Source organism: Hipposideros armiger, unplaced genomic scaffold (genome assembly GCF_001890085.2).
Source record: "Hipposideros armiger isolate ML-2016 unplaced genomic scaffold, ASM189008v1 scaffold_565, whole genome shotgun sequence".
Classification (NCBI taxonomy): Eukaryota; Metazoa; Chordata; class Mammalia; order Chiroptera; family Hipposideridae; genus Hipposideros; species Hipposideros armiger.
Window position 1 is genome coordinate 359786 of NW_017731915.1, and position 21345 is coordinate 381130.

Below are 21345 nucleotides of genomic sequence, written 5' to 3' on the forward strand. Positions count from 1 at the left end.
TTATTAATGCATTGCCTACCTATATGTTTCTTTTCACTATAGCATTTCAGGATCAGGTAGCACATAAAATATACTTTTTTTTTTTCTTCCAACTGAGAGCAGAAAAGAAAAGACATGCTAAGAGCTACAATCTTTCTTCATGTTAGGGGAGAAAGAAACCTGGGAAACTAAAATGATACCTAAGAAATAATATTATTTCTAGACGCTAAAATATGAAAGCTAATGGTGGAAATGTCAAAATTGATTGAAACACTCAACCTTGACAGCCCTGAAATGTGCAGGTTGAATACATGCCACAATTTCTGAATGATTCTTTATATTCTTAAACTGCTTGGTTTAGCTAGCTTTGTGATAGAAATAGATGACAGAATCCAAGCAACTACAAGCTGCTTTCTAGTTTCATTGTATTCCTAAGACTTGGTCTAATATGTTATTCTGCAATTAAAAAACAAACAAACAGGAAAAGTACATTTTGAAATTCAAAATTTTCATCTTTAGTGACTATTTTTATGTTATACATAAAGAATTTTGAAATATAGAAGCTTTTAAATAACTTTTTTTCTACTGATGTTCTCACTTCTAGTTTAAGTAATCTGTACTTGAATATATATTACTTTATTAAATATATCCCTTTACCTGCTATTATACCTTTACTTAGAGTGTGTGTGTGTGTGTCTGTGTGTTGTGTAACAGTTAAATATATTACACAATGTATGGTAATGAAAAATTTGTGGCAGCTTCATTAAATAAGATTGGTTGAATTGCAGAACACTCTAAATAACCCAGCAAGAAAATAATAAATGAATATTGCCAAAAGAAAATGCACAGAACACAGTTAGGCTCTCTTGGCTAACAAAGAGTAACGCAGGCTAATTAAAACTTGCTGATGGGGATGTTTGCAAGAGTCAGAAGAAAACTAGTATGGAAATGAAATCATTTGATTTAGTTAAATCAAAACAAGATAAATGGTAAACCAGGGAGACTCTTCCACTGATGGAGACTTTTTTTAGTCTAACAAATCCAAATCCCAACATTTATAGTCTATAAAACACACACACAAACACATACATACACATGCTTAACTATAGAAAAGTAGCTATAGTTATTTTAGTTAAAATACTGTTCTAGAATATACAACTGTATTAATAGTAGAATTATTTAATTTTAATTGCTATTTTCTCATAAAATATTGCCAACAATTGCACATGTCCAGAGACTGAACATCTTAATAGTGTTCTCTTTTCATTGCAAATATTAAGACCACAATGTTAACTTTGTAAAATCTACACATGTTAAAGAAAATTCATAAAATAAATATAGTCAAATCTTTTCATAAGAAAGAGTAACTCTAAAAAAAGGTACAAAAGATTTAGCATTTAACTATAAATGACAACAAATAATAATATTATTTTTTCCTTTACAGATATTTTTCAGAATGAGGACAAAGTGCAATCTTGACTTTAAAACATTATGAAAATATGGTCACTTTCTTATAAGATTAAGAGATTTTAAAAATTGGGTTCAAGTGCATACATTAAAATTTTAAAAGTAAATATTAGTAAATGGGACAATGTCACTTAAATATGAAGTTTAACAATTCTGAGAAATAGGTTCTGATTATTCCACTACCACCACCACCACCACTGGAAAAAAAAAAAGTCCTGATTTAATCACTACCCATGAATATAATTAACCTATTCTACTTTAATAGGAAAGGGGAAAAAACTGTTAAGTTGATAAAGAGAAACTCTGTAGCACTTTCCTTTAGGGATAATATACCCTTTCTATTTCCATGGAAAATATAATACATCCTTGCTTTGGTATCTGTTTATCATTCCGTCTTCATGTAATCCCAGTTCTGCTACCTCAGTCATTCCCAACTCACCCACCTTAATTTGGGTACCCTTCTTTGATTGTAATTTTTTTCATTCTCTTCCATATCTTTTCACACTTCAATGTCACCACTCCCCTTTCACAGGGCAGCCCAAGACCTGTCTGTCACTCAATGGCTGCAACTTTAGAGCCAATTACAGTACTTGGCAAATACCAGACTACCAAAGATCTTTTGACTAAATGGAAAAAATAATGTAGCAATATTATACCTACAGTTTGTGTGGTATTTGTTGGAAACAATTTATGACTAAAATGAACTCTCTATATAAATTATATTTAAATATTTTAGTGTCATCCGTCATCTAAATGATAGCCAAATTGCTGGTATTGTCTGTCAGAGAAATAAGAATAAATGCATAAATAAATAAATAATCACATGACAGGAAGTTAGCTAAAACTAAATATGTAGAAGCTATCTAGAAACATCTTTATGAAAAGAGAAATGTTAGGGCCAGCCAAGTGGCGCGATGGTTAAGAGCTGGCTTGGGATGCCAGAGGGCCCTGGTTCGGATCCCACATATGAGAGCCAGTGACACTGCCCTCCACAGCTAAGATGCTGAACAACAGCTCGACCTGGAACTGGGCTGCTATGAGTCACTGGCGAAGGCGTAGGCTGCAACCCCTGTGGCAGTGGGTTGCCATGGGCTATCGTGTGTAGCCAGCAGCCAGCAGCCAGCGTGAGCGGCCGTCCAGAAGCCGGCGACTGATCTACCTTGCCCGGGAAGAGCGCAATGATGGTGCCAACTTGGGTCAATGAAGCAACGTCCTCCACAACTAGACTGAAGAACAAAAGGACAGCAACTTGTCTGTTCCCCTTCCCCTGATTCCCCAGCGCTGTTCCCATCCCCCAATAGCCCAATAAAAAATCTTTAAAGAAAAAAAAAAAGAGAGAAATGTTAGCTTTTTGTTTTACATGAAAGATAAGCTTTGGTGTGTTTTTAAAACCAATTGTCCTCGATATAGAAAAATAATGGTATGGTACAAAGGGCATGTTATTTGCAACCAGTTGACTGGTTCTGAATTTCAGGTTTGCAATTGTGTTGTTGTGTGACCATGAGGAAGTTACAGACACTCATAGGCTCAATTACCTCAGTGGGCAAACTGGTATCTAGTTAGTGATGATTTAAATGAAAAAATGCCTTGACACAGTACTCCCATTTGGAAGGCACTGGGCAACAGTTCATCTCCCTATTAAAGTGTCAAAACCCTGCTTTCCCTCAAAAGATAATTCACTTATTTATTATTTTTTTAAGTCAAGTGTGAGATGAAATCACAGAGGATTAAGCAAAGACAAGCAATTCAGTAACACCCCCTCCGCTTAATGGGTTGCGTTATTGAAAAAATATTTTTAAAGCTCAATCCTCAGTTTCATGTAAATTAAGGTAAAAAATATGCAACCTGCTACCTCATGAGGATGCCTGGAGGACCTAGTTAGAGAAGAGATGTGAGGGACTTGCAAATTACATCAGCATTTAGAATCAAATTAGGCTAAAAGTGAAAGTGTAACTCAGTATCAAACTAAATAGAAGGGAAAGAAAAGTGGACGAATAAGACTACTGGTTAATCTTTGTTAAAATCTGTCATACTGTTCATTTTATCAAACTAATGTTTATTTGACATAACAGGCACCATTCTAATCATATAAAAAAATTCCATATTGTAGTTATTCAAACACTAGCAAACTGAAGCTGCTGATTATTCTGTAATTAGAAGGGCAGCGATATAAATGCTGTAGGAGCCTGAAGCACCGCAGTTGTTAAAACTCCTACATTAGCGCAGGATGAAGCTCTGAGCATGGCCACAGAAAGACAAAAATGTAAGGTTAACAGGTAGAGGAATGAGTTGGAGGGAGGTACAGGAACTGGAAACCTCCAAAGAGCTGCTAGGCCCAGACGCACAGGTGGAGTTGACTTGTGAGTTCATAGTGGAAGGATCAAGATTTGTATCAAACACAGGGAGTGTTCTCAAAATTAGTGGCACTGAGCAATTGAGTTGGAACACAGGAATGCGATAGGTGGAACATAGCATTGGTGATGGCCAATCAGCCTCAAGACAGAATTGACAGTGTCTTGACAGAAGGCTGTTCATTATTGGAGAGGAATAGAAGAAGCGAGCTCTAGTTAGAGGAAGAAGAAAGGGCACGAAGCATCATCACATGGGTCAACTGCAGGGAAACTGAGTCGCTCTATATAAAAATAGCTAGAGTTTCGCAGGAAAGGGGTGCTGGATTTCACATGCATATTTTCATGTAAAAAAAGAGGAGTTATCACTAAGAATACAGAAGGAGTATGAGACTTTTATTAATAAACTATTGAAATATGGAATCGTGAGGATTCTCTCATAATCATTTTCATCACTAATTATGGCAATTGTAACAAGCTTCTGATAAAGGCTGCTCGTCTTTCATCATCTTGTTTTGTTGTAGTGATTTTTCTTTCATGGTGAAAATATTTAGAAGAAAACAACATTATTACATACTGTATGTATTAAGGAAATTAGCCACATACCTGAGGTGAAGTTTGCCAGGAGACAGAAGCCCTCTTAATCTCTAAACCTGCAAAATCTCTCATTTATTTAATTTTTTTTACCAATTACCATTATTACTTATTGATTCATTTTATTAAAGACAGTGAAACTTTAAAGTTACTCAAGACGTTAAGACCATTGAAATCCCAGTTTTTTAGTAATGATAGAAGAAATGAGGAAAGATTTGGTCACTTTCTCCAAAAAAACATTAATTTTCTGACATCATCTTTTATTTCTCTGGATTAAACTTCAAGTTTCTTGAAGAATTATTAAACATAAAGTCTTCATGCAACTTAAAATGCAGACATATTCATACTATGTTATAAAAAGAACCTACAAATTATATGTATGCATGCACAGCTAGAATACCTAGTTATTTTGTGTGTGTGCGAAGGTGATTTTAAAGTATAATGACTTTAAAAATTAAGTATAGATGCTTACATAAATAGGTATTCATCTGAGCAAGTCATTAGCCCTTTTAAACAAAAGGAAAAGAAAAATTAATTGTGGATTAAGGAATAGATTTTTACCACTGTTGTCTTAGGGATAAATCAGAATAATAGGCAACAAAAATAACTCATCTGAACACAATGTGATAATTGATTCTAAATTATTTTTATTGTTCTATATAAATGCCAACTTTGTGCATAAACTAATAAAGCTGTGTGGCAAATGACTGGAATGCTAAATATGATACTTATTTAAGTTATAATACTTGCAAAGATACCTTTTATTGAGTTATTTTAAATCATATTAACCCAAAAGACTAAAATTAATAATCTACTATGTTGTGTGTTGGCCTCATAAGCCAAGCTCAAGAAAGAAACTCTGGTATTATGGAAAGGTAAAAGAAACATGACTTTGAACTTAATGCCTTCTGTGTCTAGTGGATGGTAGAAAATTCACTTCTCTAGTCTGTATTCCTAAGATTTTATAATCAGTCATTGTTCGAGGGCTCCGTTTTTTGATGTCTGACTGCTGACAGCTTAGCCTCACCCGATCCTTTTCCCCCTATGTCCCACATCTATCTCATAAGCTGAGAAAGAAGGCCTACCTGCTTCCTCTTTTGGCACAATTAGGGATTGAAATCATGCAAGCCTCTTTCTGCATGAGCCCTTATCCTGGCCCCACCCTCTAAACCACAATGTAAGTCCAGTCCACTGTCCTTTCCGTGCTCTATCAAACCACTTTGGACTCGCTTGATAGATTTGCCCTGCTTTGCCAGAGACCTCAATTATATTTATCACATTAATTTCTTTTTAGGATATAAATTGTAGTTGAAAGTGGGGGTTAAAAATGGTAGCTAATATTGGGCTCAATTCTCAAGGAGTCAAGAGTCTGTTGAGTGAGGTAGATAAACAAAGTAGGCATCAACTCCTATTGTAGAGAGAAGCTATACAAAAGAAGCTCCTAAGAGTGAGGAAAAAAGTAGAAATCATTAAACAAGCATTTGAGGTTAGTGAAGATTTCCTGCATGAATGACTTAAGTTTTAAAGGATAAATAAGAGTTAGCCATGTGAAGAATTACTATAGCCTTATTGCAGAAAAAAATGAAATACTATGGAAAAAAATATGGAGGCTTTGTTTGGAAAAGCAAATTCTAGATTCTGTTAATTATCAAGTAACTTACCATGGCTCGAGAGTCTATTTTAAAGTAAAGAATGCTGGCAAATGAAGCCTTCTGATAAGGGCCAGATTAAGTCATTGTGTGAGGCCATCTTTCGAGTTTAGATATGATGACTATGCTTATTTTCACATTTTCAGTATTATTCTATAAACTACAAAATAAAGATCTCATCACCTCTATATGTTGTATACAGTGCCCAAAATATTCCTAATAGTTACCTTGCCCATGTTTCAGAAAAGAATTATATGACTAGCTTATTCTTTACTCAATGTATTACAATAAAAAAAATCAGTTATTAGACAACCAGCTCTACCATTTCAGATATGATTTCTGGTTATACACATTAAAACATATTGTATTGCTATTTATAACTGCTATCTTAATCTGTAAAATGGATTCCGCATTATCTTTGACCATTTTTTAGTCAAAAGACACAAAACTATTGGGGTATAAACTTCATTTGCCTACCCGTCTCTGGCCCTCTTCATTAGTTACATACCCCTTTGTAGTTAACCATAGCCATATCACTTGCTATGTTCAATGATTTGAAAGCAGGAGAGAGATGTGCCTTTTCCAATATGTGCATTTCCTGATAAACAGACCTAGGAGGTTATACATTTCAGATGGTGTAGATAATGGGTTATGTAGTCTCCCTCAATCTAATTGCTGCAATATGAATGGTTGACCAGAAAGCTTACACTGGCTTAGGCGTACATCTCACTCATTAAGCCACTAAGATTTCAGGGTTAAACCACTGAGATTTTAGTTTATTGTTATAGTAGTTTAACATGCAATTAATATAATTTGTAAAAATATCTAAATACTTAAATGGGTTAAATTTCACAACCAGTAGTAAGAAACTAAATAATGATAAAGACATGATGACAATACTGGTGATGATATCTCCTGAAGTTTATGAACATGGCCACTCCTTAATTCATTTATTCATACTTTCAAAAAACGTTTAGTTCATTTCTACTATATGTAAGCACTGTACTCAGAAAATATCACTCGTTGAAGCTTCTGTAGTAAGTAATAAAGAAAAACCTTGCCCTCTAGATTGTTATGGTCTATTTAATGAAGGAACCATAAGAGAGATTAAAAATATATAAAAAGAAAATAACTGCAGGATTTTAAAGAAGAAGCAGCATTTAAATTCAACACTATGAGGCAAAAGTTTATGAATGGAATGACATTTGTTCAGGTTTTTAATATTATGTACATATACCAAACTTCTGAACTTACCCCTGTAGAAATGACTGACGGTGTAAAATAGGCCTAATTTTTGGATCTCTCTCTCTCTCTCTCTCTCTCTCTCTCTCTCTCTCTCTCTCTCTCTGTCTCTCTTCCTCCTTCTCCTAGTCATCCTCCTATTTGTATGTAACCTTTTAAATCCAAATTTGATTAAAATTAGTAATATATAAAAAGTTATTATTCATTTTCCCTAAATATCTGCATACATAGATCCCTCACTTCAAGTATCAGCTTTAATGTCATTTCTTAATAAAGGCTTACTTTTAGCACCTTTATTTTTCATCTTTAAACTAATGATTAACATGATATTACATTGCATTTTTAATATATATTTATTTTCTCTCTTCCACTTGAGTGTAAACTCTAGATAGGTAGATAGTTTGTTTCTTTTGTGGTGGTATATCTCCAGCTCTAGGTTCCAGTTCAGTCCTTAGAGTGTAATATTTATTGAGTGATTAATAATTGAAAGAATGACAAATATCTGTAGTGAATAGTTTCCGGTCATTCTTTTAGAAGTTAACATCATATTATTCCCTACCTTCAGTGACTAACACTGTAAATCTACAGGGTACATTTTCCTTCCTTTTGAAACAGGAATACATTAGAATTAAAATATATGAAGATTTTGATGGCTAACATATCTCGATAGGTATCTGAATATTTTTTTCAATATCCTTTTATATTTCATATGAGTGATAATATATATATATATATTTCCCCCATCAAAGACTTTGCGATCCTAAATCCTAAATAAAGTAGTATATTTCAGTGTAGTTTAAAAACACAGCTGGAACTGTTTACTTTCTAGACAAGTTTTGATTACAAATAGTAGGTTTTGCTTCTCTTTTCCAATCTCTTAAATAAAGCAGAGGAATGACATCTCTGAAGTAAGTCAGAGAAGTGATTATAAGTAGAGCAGAAATAATAGCACTGATGTTATTCGTATTATTTAACTTGCTGTAGGTATAATATAATACCAATTAATAGGATAACATTGAATAAGTTAAAATTTTAATATTTAATCATTTCTTCTGCTTATTCAATTGTCTATTAGTTGCATGTATGAATATGACTTTAGGGGGAAAATGAATTCTCTAGCATATAAGCCCTTTGATTTGAATGCAATAGTGGCATACTTAAATTACTTATGATTTAATATGTGTGCTTTATACATAGATATTAAAGGAACTGGGGAAATATATATGAGTAACACCCATTGTAGTTTTGATTTGAATTTCCCTAATAGCTTGTGTGGTTGAACATCTTTTCATATATCTGTTGGCAATTTGTATGTCTTCTTGGCAGAAGTGTCTGTTGAGGTCATCTGCCCATTTTTTAATTGGGTTGTTGTTCTTTTGTTGTTGAGGTGTATGAGTTCTTAATGTATTTTGAATATTAATCCCTTATTAGTAGTGTTGTTTACAAATATGGTTTCCCATTCAGTCAGTTGCCTTTTTGTTTTATAGATGGTTTCTTTGCTGTTCAGAAGCTTTATAGTTTGATATAGTCCCATTCATTTTGTGTGTTTGTTTGTTTTTACATCCTTTACCTTGATGTCAAATTCATAAAATTTCTCTAAGACCAAGACCCATAAGTTTTGTACCTATGTTTCCTTCTATGTATTTTATTGTTTCAGGTCTTATACTTTGGCTTTTGATCCATTTTGAGTTAATTTTTGTATATGGTGTCAAATAGCACTCTAGTTTAATTCTTTTGCATGTAGCTTTCCAATTTTCCCAGCACCCTTTGATAAGAGATACTACCTATCACACCTGTCAAAATGGCTATTTTCAATAAGACAAGTAATAACAAGTATTGGAAAGGTTGTGGGAAAAAGAAAGAACCCTTGTACACTGCTGGTGGGAATGTAAATTGGCACAGTCATTATGGAAAACAGTATGGAGGTTCTTCAAAGAATTAAGAATAGAATTACCATATGACCTAGCAATCCTTCTTCTGGCAGGGGTACCCAAAAATCTGAAAACATTTATCTTTAAAGATATATTATATGTACCCCTACATTCACTGCAGCATTATTCACAGTGGCCAAGAAATGGAAACAACCAATGTGTCCTTGGATAGATGATTGGATAAAGAAGATGTGGTACATATACACAATGGAATATTGCCATTTTTGACAACAGGGATGGATCTTGAGATTGTCATGCTAGGTAAAATAAGTCAGACAGAAAAAGTCAAGAACCATATGATTTGACTCATATGTGGACTATAAAGCTGAAAGCAACAAACAAATAAGATAAACAAATAAGCAGATACTCATAGACACAGACAATGGTATAGTGGTTATCGGAGGGAAAAGAGGGTGGAGGGAGTAGAAAAGGGGGTCAATATATGATGACAGAAGGAGATTTGACTTCAGGTGGTAGACATACAATGGAATATACAGATGATATATTATAGAATTGTACACTTGAAACCTATATAATTCTATTAACCAATGTCACCCAATAAATTTAATAAAAAATTATCTTTTCTCTAAAAGATAATATGTCTCTCACCAGGTTTCATGTAGATTTAGGAAATCTTGATACGTGTAGCTCTAGGAAATCAATTGTAGCTCTAGTTTAATGTATTTCTTCTTCCAAAACTTTTACTTACTCGTTGTTTCTACTTTTATGGGCACTTGACTTCCTACTTTCTCTGAATTTCTGTATGTTTCAAATTGTGGTTTCCAGCACAAAGAGAAAAATTAAGTTGATTGGCCAGCAACAAACCAGGTTGTACTTCATGTAATGGTGAGGCATCCTCTGTCCCACTCATGGCTGAAGACCAACATATACTTGACTATTTTCCTCATTAATGATGTGTTGCTCTCTCATACTATCTATGTGGTCAATGTAATAAATTGGTTGAATAGCACAAAGCAGAGCAACTTACATAGAAGTAATCCTACTGAAAAGAATTCAGTGGTTTAAAATCACTACTGCCTAGGTTCATGCTTAGAATATCATGAAGTCATCGATAACTTGAACGCTAATCAAATCAGAAAAAAACAGTTTCAGATTTCAGACTTCAGGTATCTTTTCTCAACTCTAGTCCTGAAACCACTCCTTATAACATTGTTGGTGTCTGAGTTTAGCCAGGAAAGTAGAGCTCTTACGAGTTTCGGAATCATAGTCCACAGGAAGTGGACCTTAATAAAATACGGACTGGGTTAGGGAATTCAATGTCCAGAAATTTGAGCTACATATTTGGAGAAACATTTTCTAAGGACTTACATCCTCATATGGTGGAATGGGCCACGGGCCTTTCTGGAGCCTATTTGATAAGATGATAATCCATTTGTGATGTAAACATCTCTAAAAGACCACATCTCCTAGTACCAACATCTTTAGAAGTTAGTATTTCAACATATGAATTTGGTGGAGGGGATGGTAGTGTGGGGACACACACAGACCATAGCAAGCTTTGATGGAATGGATAAGGATCCAAAGTTGCCAATCTCATCGTTAAAATGATGTATAATTAGACTCTTGATGGAAGTGAGGCATAGTCATTTGACAATCTATGGAATGAATGTTTGAGGTACAGGAAATAGCAAAGGAAAAAGCCTTGAGGCGAGATCTGTTCAAGAAAAATCAAGGGAGCCTGTGTGACTGGAGCTCAATGAAAGAGGGAGAGATGGGCAAAGTGGCTCATGGGAGATTTATCACGCAGGTCATCATCCTATCTTATCAATAGGAGTATTGTCAGTGCCCATTATTTGTAAGCAAACTTGGTAATCGTAGGTTATTACAAATGTGGATGAAATCTGTCATTACTCTAGTAATTCACTATCTGGTAGTAGACACTACCAGTCAAAGGAATATCATAATCAGATGTGATAAAAATATAATCAAGGCCTGTTGTAAGCACTACAGAGAGTAATTAAAGGAGCTACAAGCCATTCTGGGATGATTGATAGGCAGTTTCTGAAACAATTTAATGTTTGAGGTTGATTGTGGATTCAGCATAGAATGATATCTACCAATGAAATAGAAAGAAAATCTATTTTCAACAGAAGAAACATTGTGAATATGCAAATGGACAAGAAAATTGTGTCAGGCAGGTTAGTAACAGTGAACGTCTTAACACAGTTGGACTATAGAACATATTTCAGGGAGTACTCTGGGGATAGATAAGAAAAGTAGATTGATTTAAGATTGTGAAGTACTATGTATTCCACAATGAAAAATTTGAGGTTCTCCTACTTACTTTAATAAACTGGTTCAGATTTTCTGAGAGAGAAACAACAAGATCAATATTATGTGGTTATGGTAATATATGGACATAGTTGCAGTTGGAAAAGCTAGGCTGAGCAAGAGAGATTCTAAGGCGATTGTAGTATTCTAAGCAGGAGCTGAGGAAAACACAACTAAGGAAATAACAGTGAGGATGAGAAGGTCACGACAGACTTGAGATACACTTTGGAGAGGGTGACCGTACTTTTGGATGGGACCCCGCTGAGGGAACTGGCCAAGTCAGTCATTTTATGCAAAGCTGCTTCTGATGTCAGTGAATTTGGGTTGGTAATAAAAATCACAGCTGTTTACAACTTCAGGAAATGAGTAGAGGACATCAACATCACAGGTCTCCAGAGAGAAGATCATGTCAACACTGTTTCATTCCTACTTCAACTAAAGCAGATGATGAAGGATTGAATACATTCTAATATATTTTAATTTCAGTGGAGTATTGTATTAGTGTCTCACAAAATAACTTTTGGATTATTGAAGAAAATTGGCTTGCCTATGAACACTATTATATAGGATCGAGTTATGGTGAAGGACCACAAATCAAATATGACTGATAAATTGTTACATATCGAGTTCTGAGAGAGGATGTCAGTTCTGTTTAAATATATACTGAAAAGGACCTTCTTTATCTCAATCCTTAGACAACCCCAAATTAAATAGCCATATTGTTTTCCAAAAGATGATGCAGATAATGAAAAGACGAATGCCTGTCTTAGAATGATGCTAAAAATATATTCAACTCATTTTAAACATCAAGACTTGCAAATGTATAAATTAAGAGTATAAAGTACAGCATTTCCCTTGCATGGTGCACATTTGCTACATAGTAATCCCAGAACCCCATTTCTAAAAATTAAAAAAAATTTTTTTCGTTGTTTAGAGATTGTTCAAATAAGGACCAGATACAAATTTATGAAAAATTCTTCATATCAAAATACTTTTGTAAATTCAACAAGTGGGAGGTTTTAAATAAAAAAAAAAGAATTAGCTTAGAAGTAATTGGGACTGAAATATCAGAACTCCAAGGGCTAGAAGATCCCTGGCGACTGACAGAGAACAAAGTGCACTGAAAAAGGGCAAAGCATCGTTACAAGATGCAGGTAACGCCTTTATTGATTTTTTTTTTCTTTATGTGGTAGCTCAGAAAACATGAAGCCAGATGAATGATTCCATATATTTTGATATTTCTGTGACCAATCCCAGAGGGTACTAAGGTGAGAAGAACAAAGAAGAAGAAAAAGGAAAAACAAAATTTTTTTTGAGATGATAGTTTCTGTGCCTTACCAAATAATAAAATACAATTTTGAATCCAATTTAAAACTCCTCACTCTCATCTTCAGGGTCTTGAAAGGTTAGGCCCTCACCACCTTAGCCACCATGTGACTGCATTCACCCCCTATGTGTGGCCCACTGACTCACAATATTGTCTATCTCAAGCTTTTTCTTAAAGAAACTGAGTAGGGGAGGCTTCTTTATTGCAGTTAAAGGACAAAGCCTATGAGATAGACTTTACTTCTCCACCTCCCAATATTCCTTTGAAATTTACTGAAGTCTGGGTCCAGTATTTTTTTTAAAGCATACTCACTGTTCATAAGCATTCAATTAAAATTTTTAATGATTCAGATTTACATTCACTTTAGTATTCCTCTCAATGTCATCTATATTTTCTCAATGGGTACTTCCCTGAGTCATCAGTCATCATTTGTTCACCAATTCAATAAGCTTTTCTTTTTTTGATTTTCAATAAGGTTCTAAGATAGAAAGTAAAGACTGGGGATGGAGATTAAAAAAATAATCAAGTCCTGACACCACTGGTAAAAACATATTAGCACTAATAACATGAGTAGTAATGGGGTCAGTGTTTGCCAATATGTTACTTGTGTACAAACATCATATGATATTGTAAGTTTTATTCTGAAATGGTAATTTGGAGCAATGATTAGAGGGTTAGAAGTCTGAAAATAAATCAGCATATTGTCTTATTAATTTCAGCTATACTGTGGCTTAATTTGGCTCCTCTGAGAAGCAGATACCAAATGTGATTAACCATGAAAAAATGTATTATAAGTTGTATTAATAATGTATTTTTATTAAATATATAGAAAAACATAAAATAGAAAGAAATCATAAAATAACATCAGAGGGAGGTAAAAAAGTGCATACAATAGATATAAAAGAAATTCATAGAATGATTTACTAAAACAGCCTGAAAAACGTTGCATTTGAGTTTGATATGCATGTATTATAGTGTCCTGAGAACAGTGAATAGCACATCCCATTGCAAAACATAATTGCAGCATGATCATGAGGGAAAAAAAGGTGAAGGAAAATAACAAAAATTTGCAAATTACTCCCAAGTCATGCTTATTATTGCTAATTTCTAGTAATTGCTAATTTCTTGTTGTTTTTATTAATAACATGAAATGTTCCCATCAACTGGCATTCCAAGAGTTGACAGAATTACACAGAATGACTTGAGATGATATATGTAGAGTCAGGAAAATGATCTATTACTCTCAGTGACGGAAATATTTATATAAATGTTGAGAGGTGTATGACACATGGTGGCCATTAGAACCTACCTCTTCAATCTCTGATTGTAGGGGTCATGATTGAGTGAAGGCTTTAGGCATGCAGCTATGAAACTCATCATGTTTCCTATGAACCCCACCCTTCTCATTAGCTGTTCCCTGCCAGGGACAAGCACAGCCTGACTACTAAGGCCCTCCCATTCCTGATGTCCCTGAAATTCCAGACTTGAGGTTTCCCCAAAAGCTGTGCTGAGCTCTTGGAACTGCATTGCAATTCAACATTGTTAACCAAAGTCACCGTGCTGTACGTTAGCATACTTGAAAGTAGCTGAGAGTGCAGATCTCAAATGTTCTCACCACACAAACAAACAAACAAAAAGGTAACTATATGAAGGATGGATGTGTTAGCTAACCTTATTGGATGATTGCATCACAATACACATAAAGATCAAATCATCACATTATGTACCTTAAACTTACACAATTATATCTCATAAAGCTGGGGCTGGGGGAGAACTGGGTTGCAGTCTAAGATGCTTCTACCCAAATTTCCTTCCCTCCCTATTCTCCCTCTTTCCTTTAACCTGGGTCAAAGCCACATGGAGGCCTGATGTCACTCGTGCCATCCCGATTCCTTCATTTTCCCAGACTGTTATTATCCCTAAGAAATCTCTTGCAGGGTTAATTGTGTTTCAGATTCTGCTTTTCCGAAAACCCAGGCAACTTGTGATGTAAGTAAAACTAATCAAAATACTGACTGGTTTTTTTTTTCCCCCCTACAGATTTCCAACCTTTAAATCACTGCTTTGAATTACCGTTTCAGAATAAGAACCTGTGGAGAAAGAGCCACTACTTAAGAAATGTGTCCGCTTTGTGACTGTTACAAAGAAATGTGTTAGCTTTGTGTCAGTCGTGCTATTCCTGGCTTCTCTGTGCTTTCCTCTTTGGTGCAGCCCAGAAAATGAAAGCTGAGGAAACAGGTTGCTGCTTAGAAGGTAAGAGCTCAGAGACAAGAAAAATAAAAACAGGAAGGTAGAGTAAAATGAAATAGCTTTGGAGGAAGAGCAAAGGGCGGTAAACCCTTGCAGACGGAAGGAAGGCGAGCATATTGAGTACAGCCGGGCCTGAGAAGCAGCCCTGGGCTTAGCCTTGGAGAAGCCCATGGAATGTTTGCCCAGCATCACCTGGGAAACACAATATCAAACATATATTTACACAAATGTTCTTATATTAATTTCAGTGAAAGTCAGCAAGATTGAGTTTCACTTATGTTCAGTTTCTGTTGCCTATCAATGCACAGAAACAAGAACTAAATTAGAAGCCTGTTACAGATAGAAGTCGCTATACATAATCTGCATAGTCCCTTTAGAATGCCTTTAAATATAATAATAATAATAATAATAATAATAATAATAGCTTAATTTGTCATGAAGCAAAGTATTATCACTTAAAATTGTTTTAAACAATTTGATTAATATAGACAATGTATATTAATTATTGAAGATAAAGATGTAGTTACTTATCCGTTAAGAACTCACTAAAATGAAATAGGTGAAAAATTAAGCAGAAAATTCAATCATAAACTATAAAAAACAGGTAATATAAAAATAAATAATGCAATAACTTTATGTATTGTTGTTTCTAAAGAGAAATACTTAACATTACATTGTTGACATAAAAGAAATAATGTGAGGGAAAAAAACGAGATGGTTTAGAACAGATATTCACAATTTTGTTCCACTGACTATATTCTTGTGAGTTATTCTTCCAAAATTGCTGTTCTTAATCAAGCTCCCTTGTTAACACTGCGTTGTCCCCTCACCGTGAGATGCACATAAGACATTTTCCTAGAAAAAGCCTTCTTCACAGGAACACACATAAAACATGTACACATGTACTTCTGAACCTGTTATACTTGTTTTTTAACTTACTGCTTCTAAATTTATTTTCCCAAAGAACTTCTTTTAAATGTAGCACTTGATAATATACCATAAAATAGTCTTGCTTTTCTGTACTCATATACATATCATTTTAGCAATTATAATGACAACATATTCTATATTTAATTTTAAAGTATTTAATGTTAATGAAATGTAAACCCACTCTTGTCATATCATAGAATATTCTGTGTTAGGTTGATAAGGTTAAAAATCTGACACTAAAGTGTGGGAGTGGAGTCAAGGGAATTGTAATAGATATGTATGATATTGGGGGAAAATGGGGCGGTGGATTGGGGGAGCGAGGTTGTCATTTTGAGGGGTAAAAAGTGTAACTATTGCACTGTGTTGTACAGCTGAAACTAGTTCTAAAAAATGTGTATTTCATAATAAAAAATAATTACAAAAAAATCTGACACTAAAAACCACACAAAATAAAATGCCCTATATCTGATAAATACATACAAGAGAAAGAAGGGCAGGGAAAGTTTTTCGTGAACACATACGAAACAAGCTAAGGATTTGTTGAAAAAAATAGGAAGAAAGGTAACTAATTCGGAAGTTGGAGGGTGGGATGTTTCATGTGGCAAGGCTTGACGAGGGAGCATCTGGGGACTTGGCACTGCCCAGGGCGGCTGTGTCCTTCCCAAGACTCATCGTGTGAAGGTCCCGGAGTGAACACTCACACAGACGCGGGCTTCCCTTGCAACAAGGAGACATCTGGGAGCTGCATTTCCTCCTATTGCCCTCAGCCTTTATCCTTTGAGTTCTCTGTTTACTGGCTTCATAGACAATCAAGTTGAAACAGTGGCCATTCTCCTCAGTGTCCTGGTTGGGACTGCCCCGTGGGTGGGTGTGGCCTGGCTCAGGTGGTGAGGGTTGCACGACTGGGAAGGATGGGTTCCCGGGTAAGAAGGGCTGAGTACAGCATCGTACCTCCTATTTTCTGCGGCTGACTGATGGGACCCCATGCTATTTTGTGCATCTGGGCTTTGAAGGGGGAAGGCACAGTCACCTCTAAGGGGGAGACAGCCCGGCACCAGAGTGACAGTGAGGACGACGCTGGGCGTGTCCAAGAGCCAGGGTGTGGGGCAGTCGTTAGGGGATGAAAACCGCACGAAAATGGGTTTTCCTCTAAGCCGCTGGAAAGCAGTGCAGTCCGGCCAGCAACTTGACCGTAGCCCAGTGAGACTCTGGGGTTTCATACCTACAGAACTGCAAGTAAATGATAATTTTGTGTAAGCCACCAGGTCTGTAGTAATTGTTACAGCAGCTATAGAAAACCGATACATTCCTATAGAGTAGGCTTGTGCGATGCCAAACAGATTATCCATTTGTTATGCAAGTAATGAGAGTCATTTGTATTTAACAACACCTCCAACTCCATCAAAATATGAGCCTAGTCATCAAACTGCATGTAGTCTTCATAGCTTTTTTTTTTTTTTCTTTCCAACGTCCAGTAGGAGAAGGCCTGCTGGGTTGATCTTTGCTGCCCTGTCTGTAGGAATAACTGACTGTGAACATACTGTAATCACCCTAAAATTGAAGTCACCTCATACTTTTTGGAATGGTTTAAGTAAATTTTCCCATTTTCTAGGAAAGAAAAGTAGCTATGGGGAAATAATGTAAGTGGAATATGGGGGAAGGTTACACAGGACCTCTTAGGGTCCTTCCATGAAAAGAGTGATGACGGAGTATCTAGGCAACAGTTTATCAAGGGGAAAACCTCTGGTTGGCCCAGGTTGCTGCATAAAATAAAGGGCCTCCTTACAGAGTACTACTCACTGTGACCCTAAATAGAGCACCCACTGAAATCCACCAGTAACCACATTTCTAAGAAATGTCTGCGTGAATATGTAATGCCTCTGCCTCTCCTCTCTTCCCTGGATTATAGCCTCTTCAAGGCTACTGCTTCTCCTCCTTCTTTGAATGAGTGCATGCCTTTATAAGTCCCTGCACCCTGAAACTTCTGTAATGATTTAATGATTTCCTGAATCCTTAGCATCCAGGAGGATCGCTTAAAAGATAAGTGCTTTGAAGTCTAAACGTTTACTTAAATGTATACATATCATGGAAGGGCATAGCGTCACTTCTTGTAGTCTTTTTCGTATCCTCATGCTGAATTTGTGGATGAGAATTGTTCTTCGTATAAGGAAAGACTTCTTGAAGTCTGCTTGGCAACATGATAGACAGGACAGATCTGCTGGCATTCTGAGTCTTACAGAGACTAATAATAGATGACAGATTAAGAATAATTGACAGTGTCATTGTGAAGTGTTTATGCTAACAGAAGAAGGGGCTTTGACTGATAGCTGCAGGAGAAGGCAAAGGACTATCAGAGGGAAACAAATGATTTCACAGGCATTAGGTTTCAAATCGAGCTTAATAAGCTTCCAATTCTGTGCTAAGTGCAAAGTATAATGTCTGTGTGGTGTTTATACTACATGACTTTTTTCCGTTGTCTCAGAATGCAAGCCACATGATAGGCTTTAATAAAATTCAGGAGAGTGGGTAGTTTCTACTTATAATAAGACTGAAAGACATCAGTAATCTATTTAAAAGTTTTATATTATAGTTAGTGACATGTATATGTTATATTTAGACATAGATGGATCTGTAGTCAAATGCTATTAAAACCACCTGCCTGCTCTCTCGTTAGTTTAGCCATTAGTATGAAACACATTTTTATTTTATTTTTTTACAAATGGCATTATTCTAATTAGCACCCTTTATAATGATTTGGGGGAAGTGTTAGTTCATTTAATTCCACTAGCTTTTAAACAGAAAGCATAAATGCAAAAATGCACATTAATATGCCCTTGGAGTTTGGGTCTTGAACATAAAAAAATTATATCTCATGTCAAGGATAAGCACGCCATGATGAACAATAATCAAGGTGTTTCCAATGATTTTACTAAGTTAAATATATGTTATAGAAACAAAATATCAATTTGGGGGTTAGAATGGTGGAAGTTTAGCTTTAGCCCTATTATTTACTAAATTTCTAACTCTCTAAATCTGTTTCAGTCTTACTTCAAGGATCAAATAAAATAATATACATGCAAATATGTTATACACAATAAAACACTCATCAATAGTGTGTGAATGAAGCGTGTAGTTTCCTGCCTTGGAACTTATGAAACAGGAATGCCTTTTGCATGATTTGTGTCCATCTGCTCACTGAATACCGAAAACTTGGAAAATCAGGAGTCTAGGTCCTGCAGTCATCACATAGAAAGACATTTTCTGGCCGTGAATAGGTTCATTGTACTGGAATGTGAGCAAGAAATAGCACATTGTGTTAACATCTTTGAAATTTAGAGTTTGGTTTGTTACCGATTCTGGCATTGCTGCAGAATCAAATACATTCATGCAAGTGTTTTGAATTAGCCTTAAAGTAGAAACCTATTAATATACTCATCTCTATGAAACATGTATATTCTTCAAAATGCTTTTTGTGATAAAGAGGTGTCCATATTTCTGTACATTACAAAGAAGATCACTTTGGGTGATTTCTTACCTATTTCACTTTTTATAATCTGTGAAATAAATATGTTTAGAAATACAAAGAAATATATTTCAAATGACTCAGGCTTTGGACAACCATAAGTATAAGTATGGACACCTCAATATGACTCCCTAATTATAGCTCTTATCCCCTGCCCATTGACTTGATATTGGACATTTCTCAAGTTCCCATCATCTGCCACTGCAAACTGAGTCTCACTTCAGGCTACAGACAAGCAGAGATTCTGTTTTCTTTCTTTTTTAAAGATTTTTATTGGGGAATTCGGGGGATGTGAACAGTGCTGGGGAATTGGGGAAAGGGGAACAGACAAGATGCTGTCGTTTTGTTCTTCAGTCTAGTTGTGGAGGATGTTGCTTCACTGGCCCAAGTTGGCACCATCATCACGCTCTTCCCGGGAGAGGCAGATCAGTCGCCGGCTTCTGGACGGCCGCTCACTGCGGCTGCTGGCCGCTCACGCTGGCTGCTGGCTACACATGGTAGCCCATGGCAACCCACTGCCACAGGCTGGTGACTCACGGCAGCCCAGCTCCAGGTTGAGCTGTTGTTCCGCATCTTAGCTGTGGAGGGCAGTGTCACTGGCCCTCATATGTGGGATCCAAACCGGGGCCCTCCGGCATCCAAAGCCAGTTCTTAACCATTGCGCCACTTGGCCGGCCCGAAATTCTGTTTTCTGTTGCCTTCCTGAATGACACTTACAAAGCAAGGAGAACAAGTTCCTTTCATTCTGTTTTATATTCAATATAATAATAAAAGAATGTTGTATTCTAATCTATCTAAGTGTCCATAGAAGTTTTGCCTAGAACCTGCAGAAATACAAAAATGAAAAATTGCTTCATTTTGCAAGCCATCACTTTTCCTTTATTCTTTCATTTTTTATTATTTTTCCAACACTTTTTTTTTTCCTGTATCCATGTATTGCCAGTTTAGCTGGGTCTCTGAAGATCCAAGGAGCAGTCACCAGGCACACCCAGGCAGAGTGCTCTCCTTCAGCCTCTCAAATTGTATTGCTAGTACTGGCTTTTCATTCCAGACTTCTCTTTTTCATCGTCTGACCTTGCAAAGCCTTCAGTTCCTTTTACTTGATATTCCTGAATCCTGTATGTGAAATAGAATTTACATGTTTTCCCTCCTCTACCCTAGAAGGAGCCTTTATGCAAGATTATCTTCACAGATAGATCATAAGGAAAGAATGGTGCACATCTTCACTTGACAGGTGGGTCAAGTCTTTGTCTCTGGCCTAACCGGTACAATGTGTTACAAAAATGAACATTATTGTCTGAATTTATTTGCCTGTACCTTCTGAAAGTGTTAAGGTTGCATTGTCTTTTTGAAGAAAGCTTAGTTTTAACCTAATTTTCTTGAAAGTAGCTCACCCATCCCTAATGGTAGCTCTAATTTCATGCAAGGCAAGAATGAAATATGCACATCTCATGTGGAAATAATCTTTTTCAGGAATGAAACCAAATTAAAAGAAAAAAAAAATGTTTAAGTAACTACCCATGAGGGATAATCCTTTAATGCATTAAGTAGCTGACAATCACTCATGAAACACTAAATTGTGCAAGTTATTTTTCAGAGTATTTTTTATTTCTATATTCTCTTTTTATTTTCATTCTAAATTTTAATCAATAGAAATTAATTTTCAATGATACAAAGTTATATCTCAATTCTAGAAATATAAGCTCTATATTAGAAATGTTATTTTTTTAAAATTAATAATGAACTATAGTGCTTCCAAATACACAGATGCAGAAAAAAATGGTAAAGAAGCAGGAAAGGAAAATGCATTCAG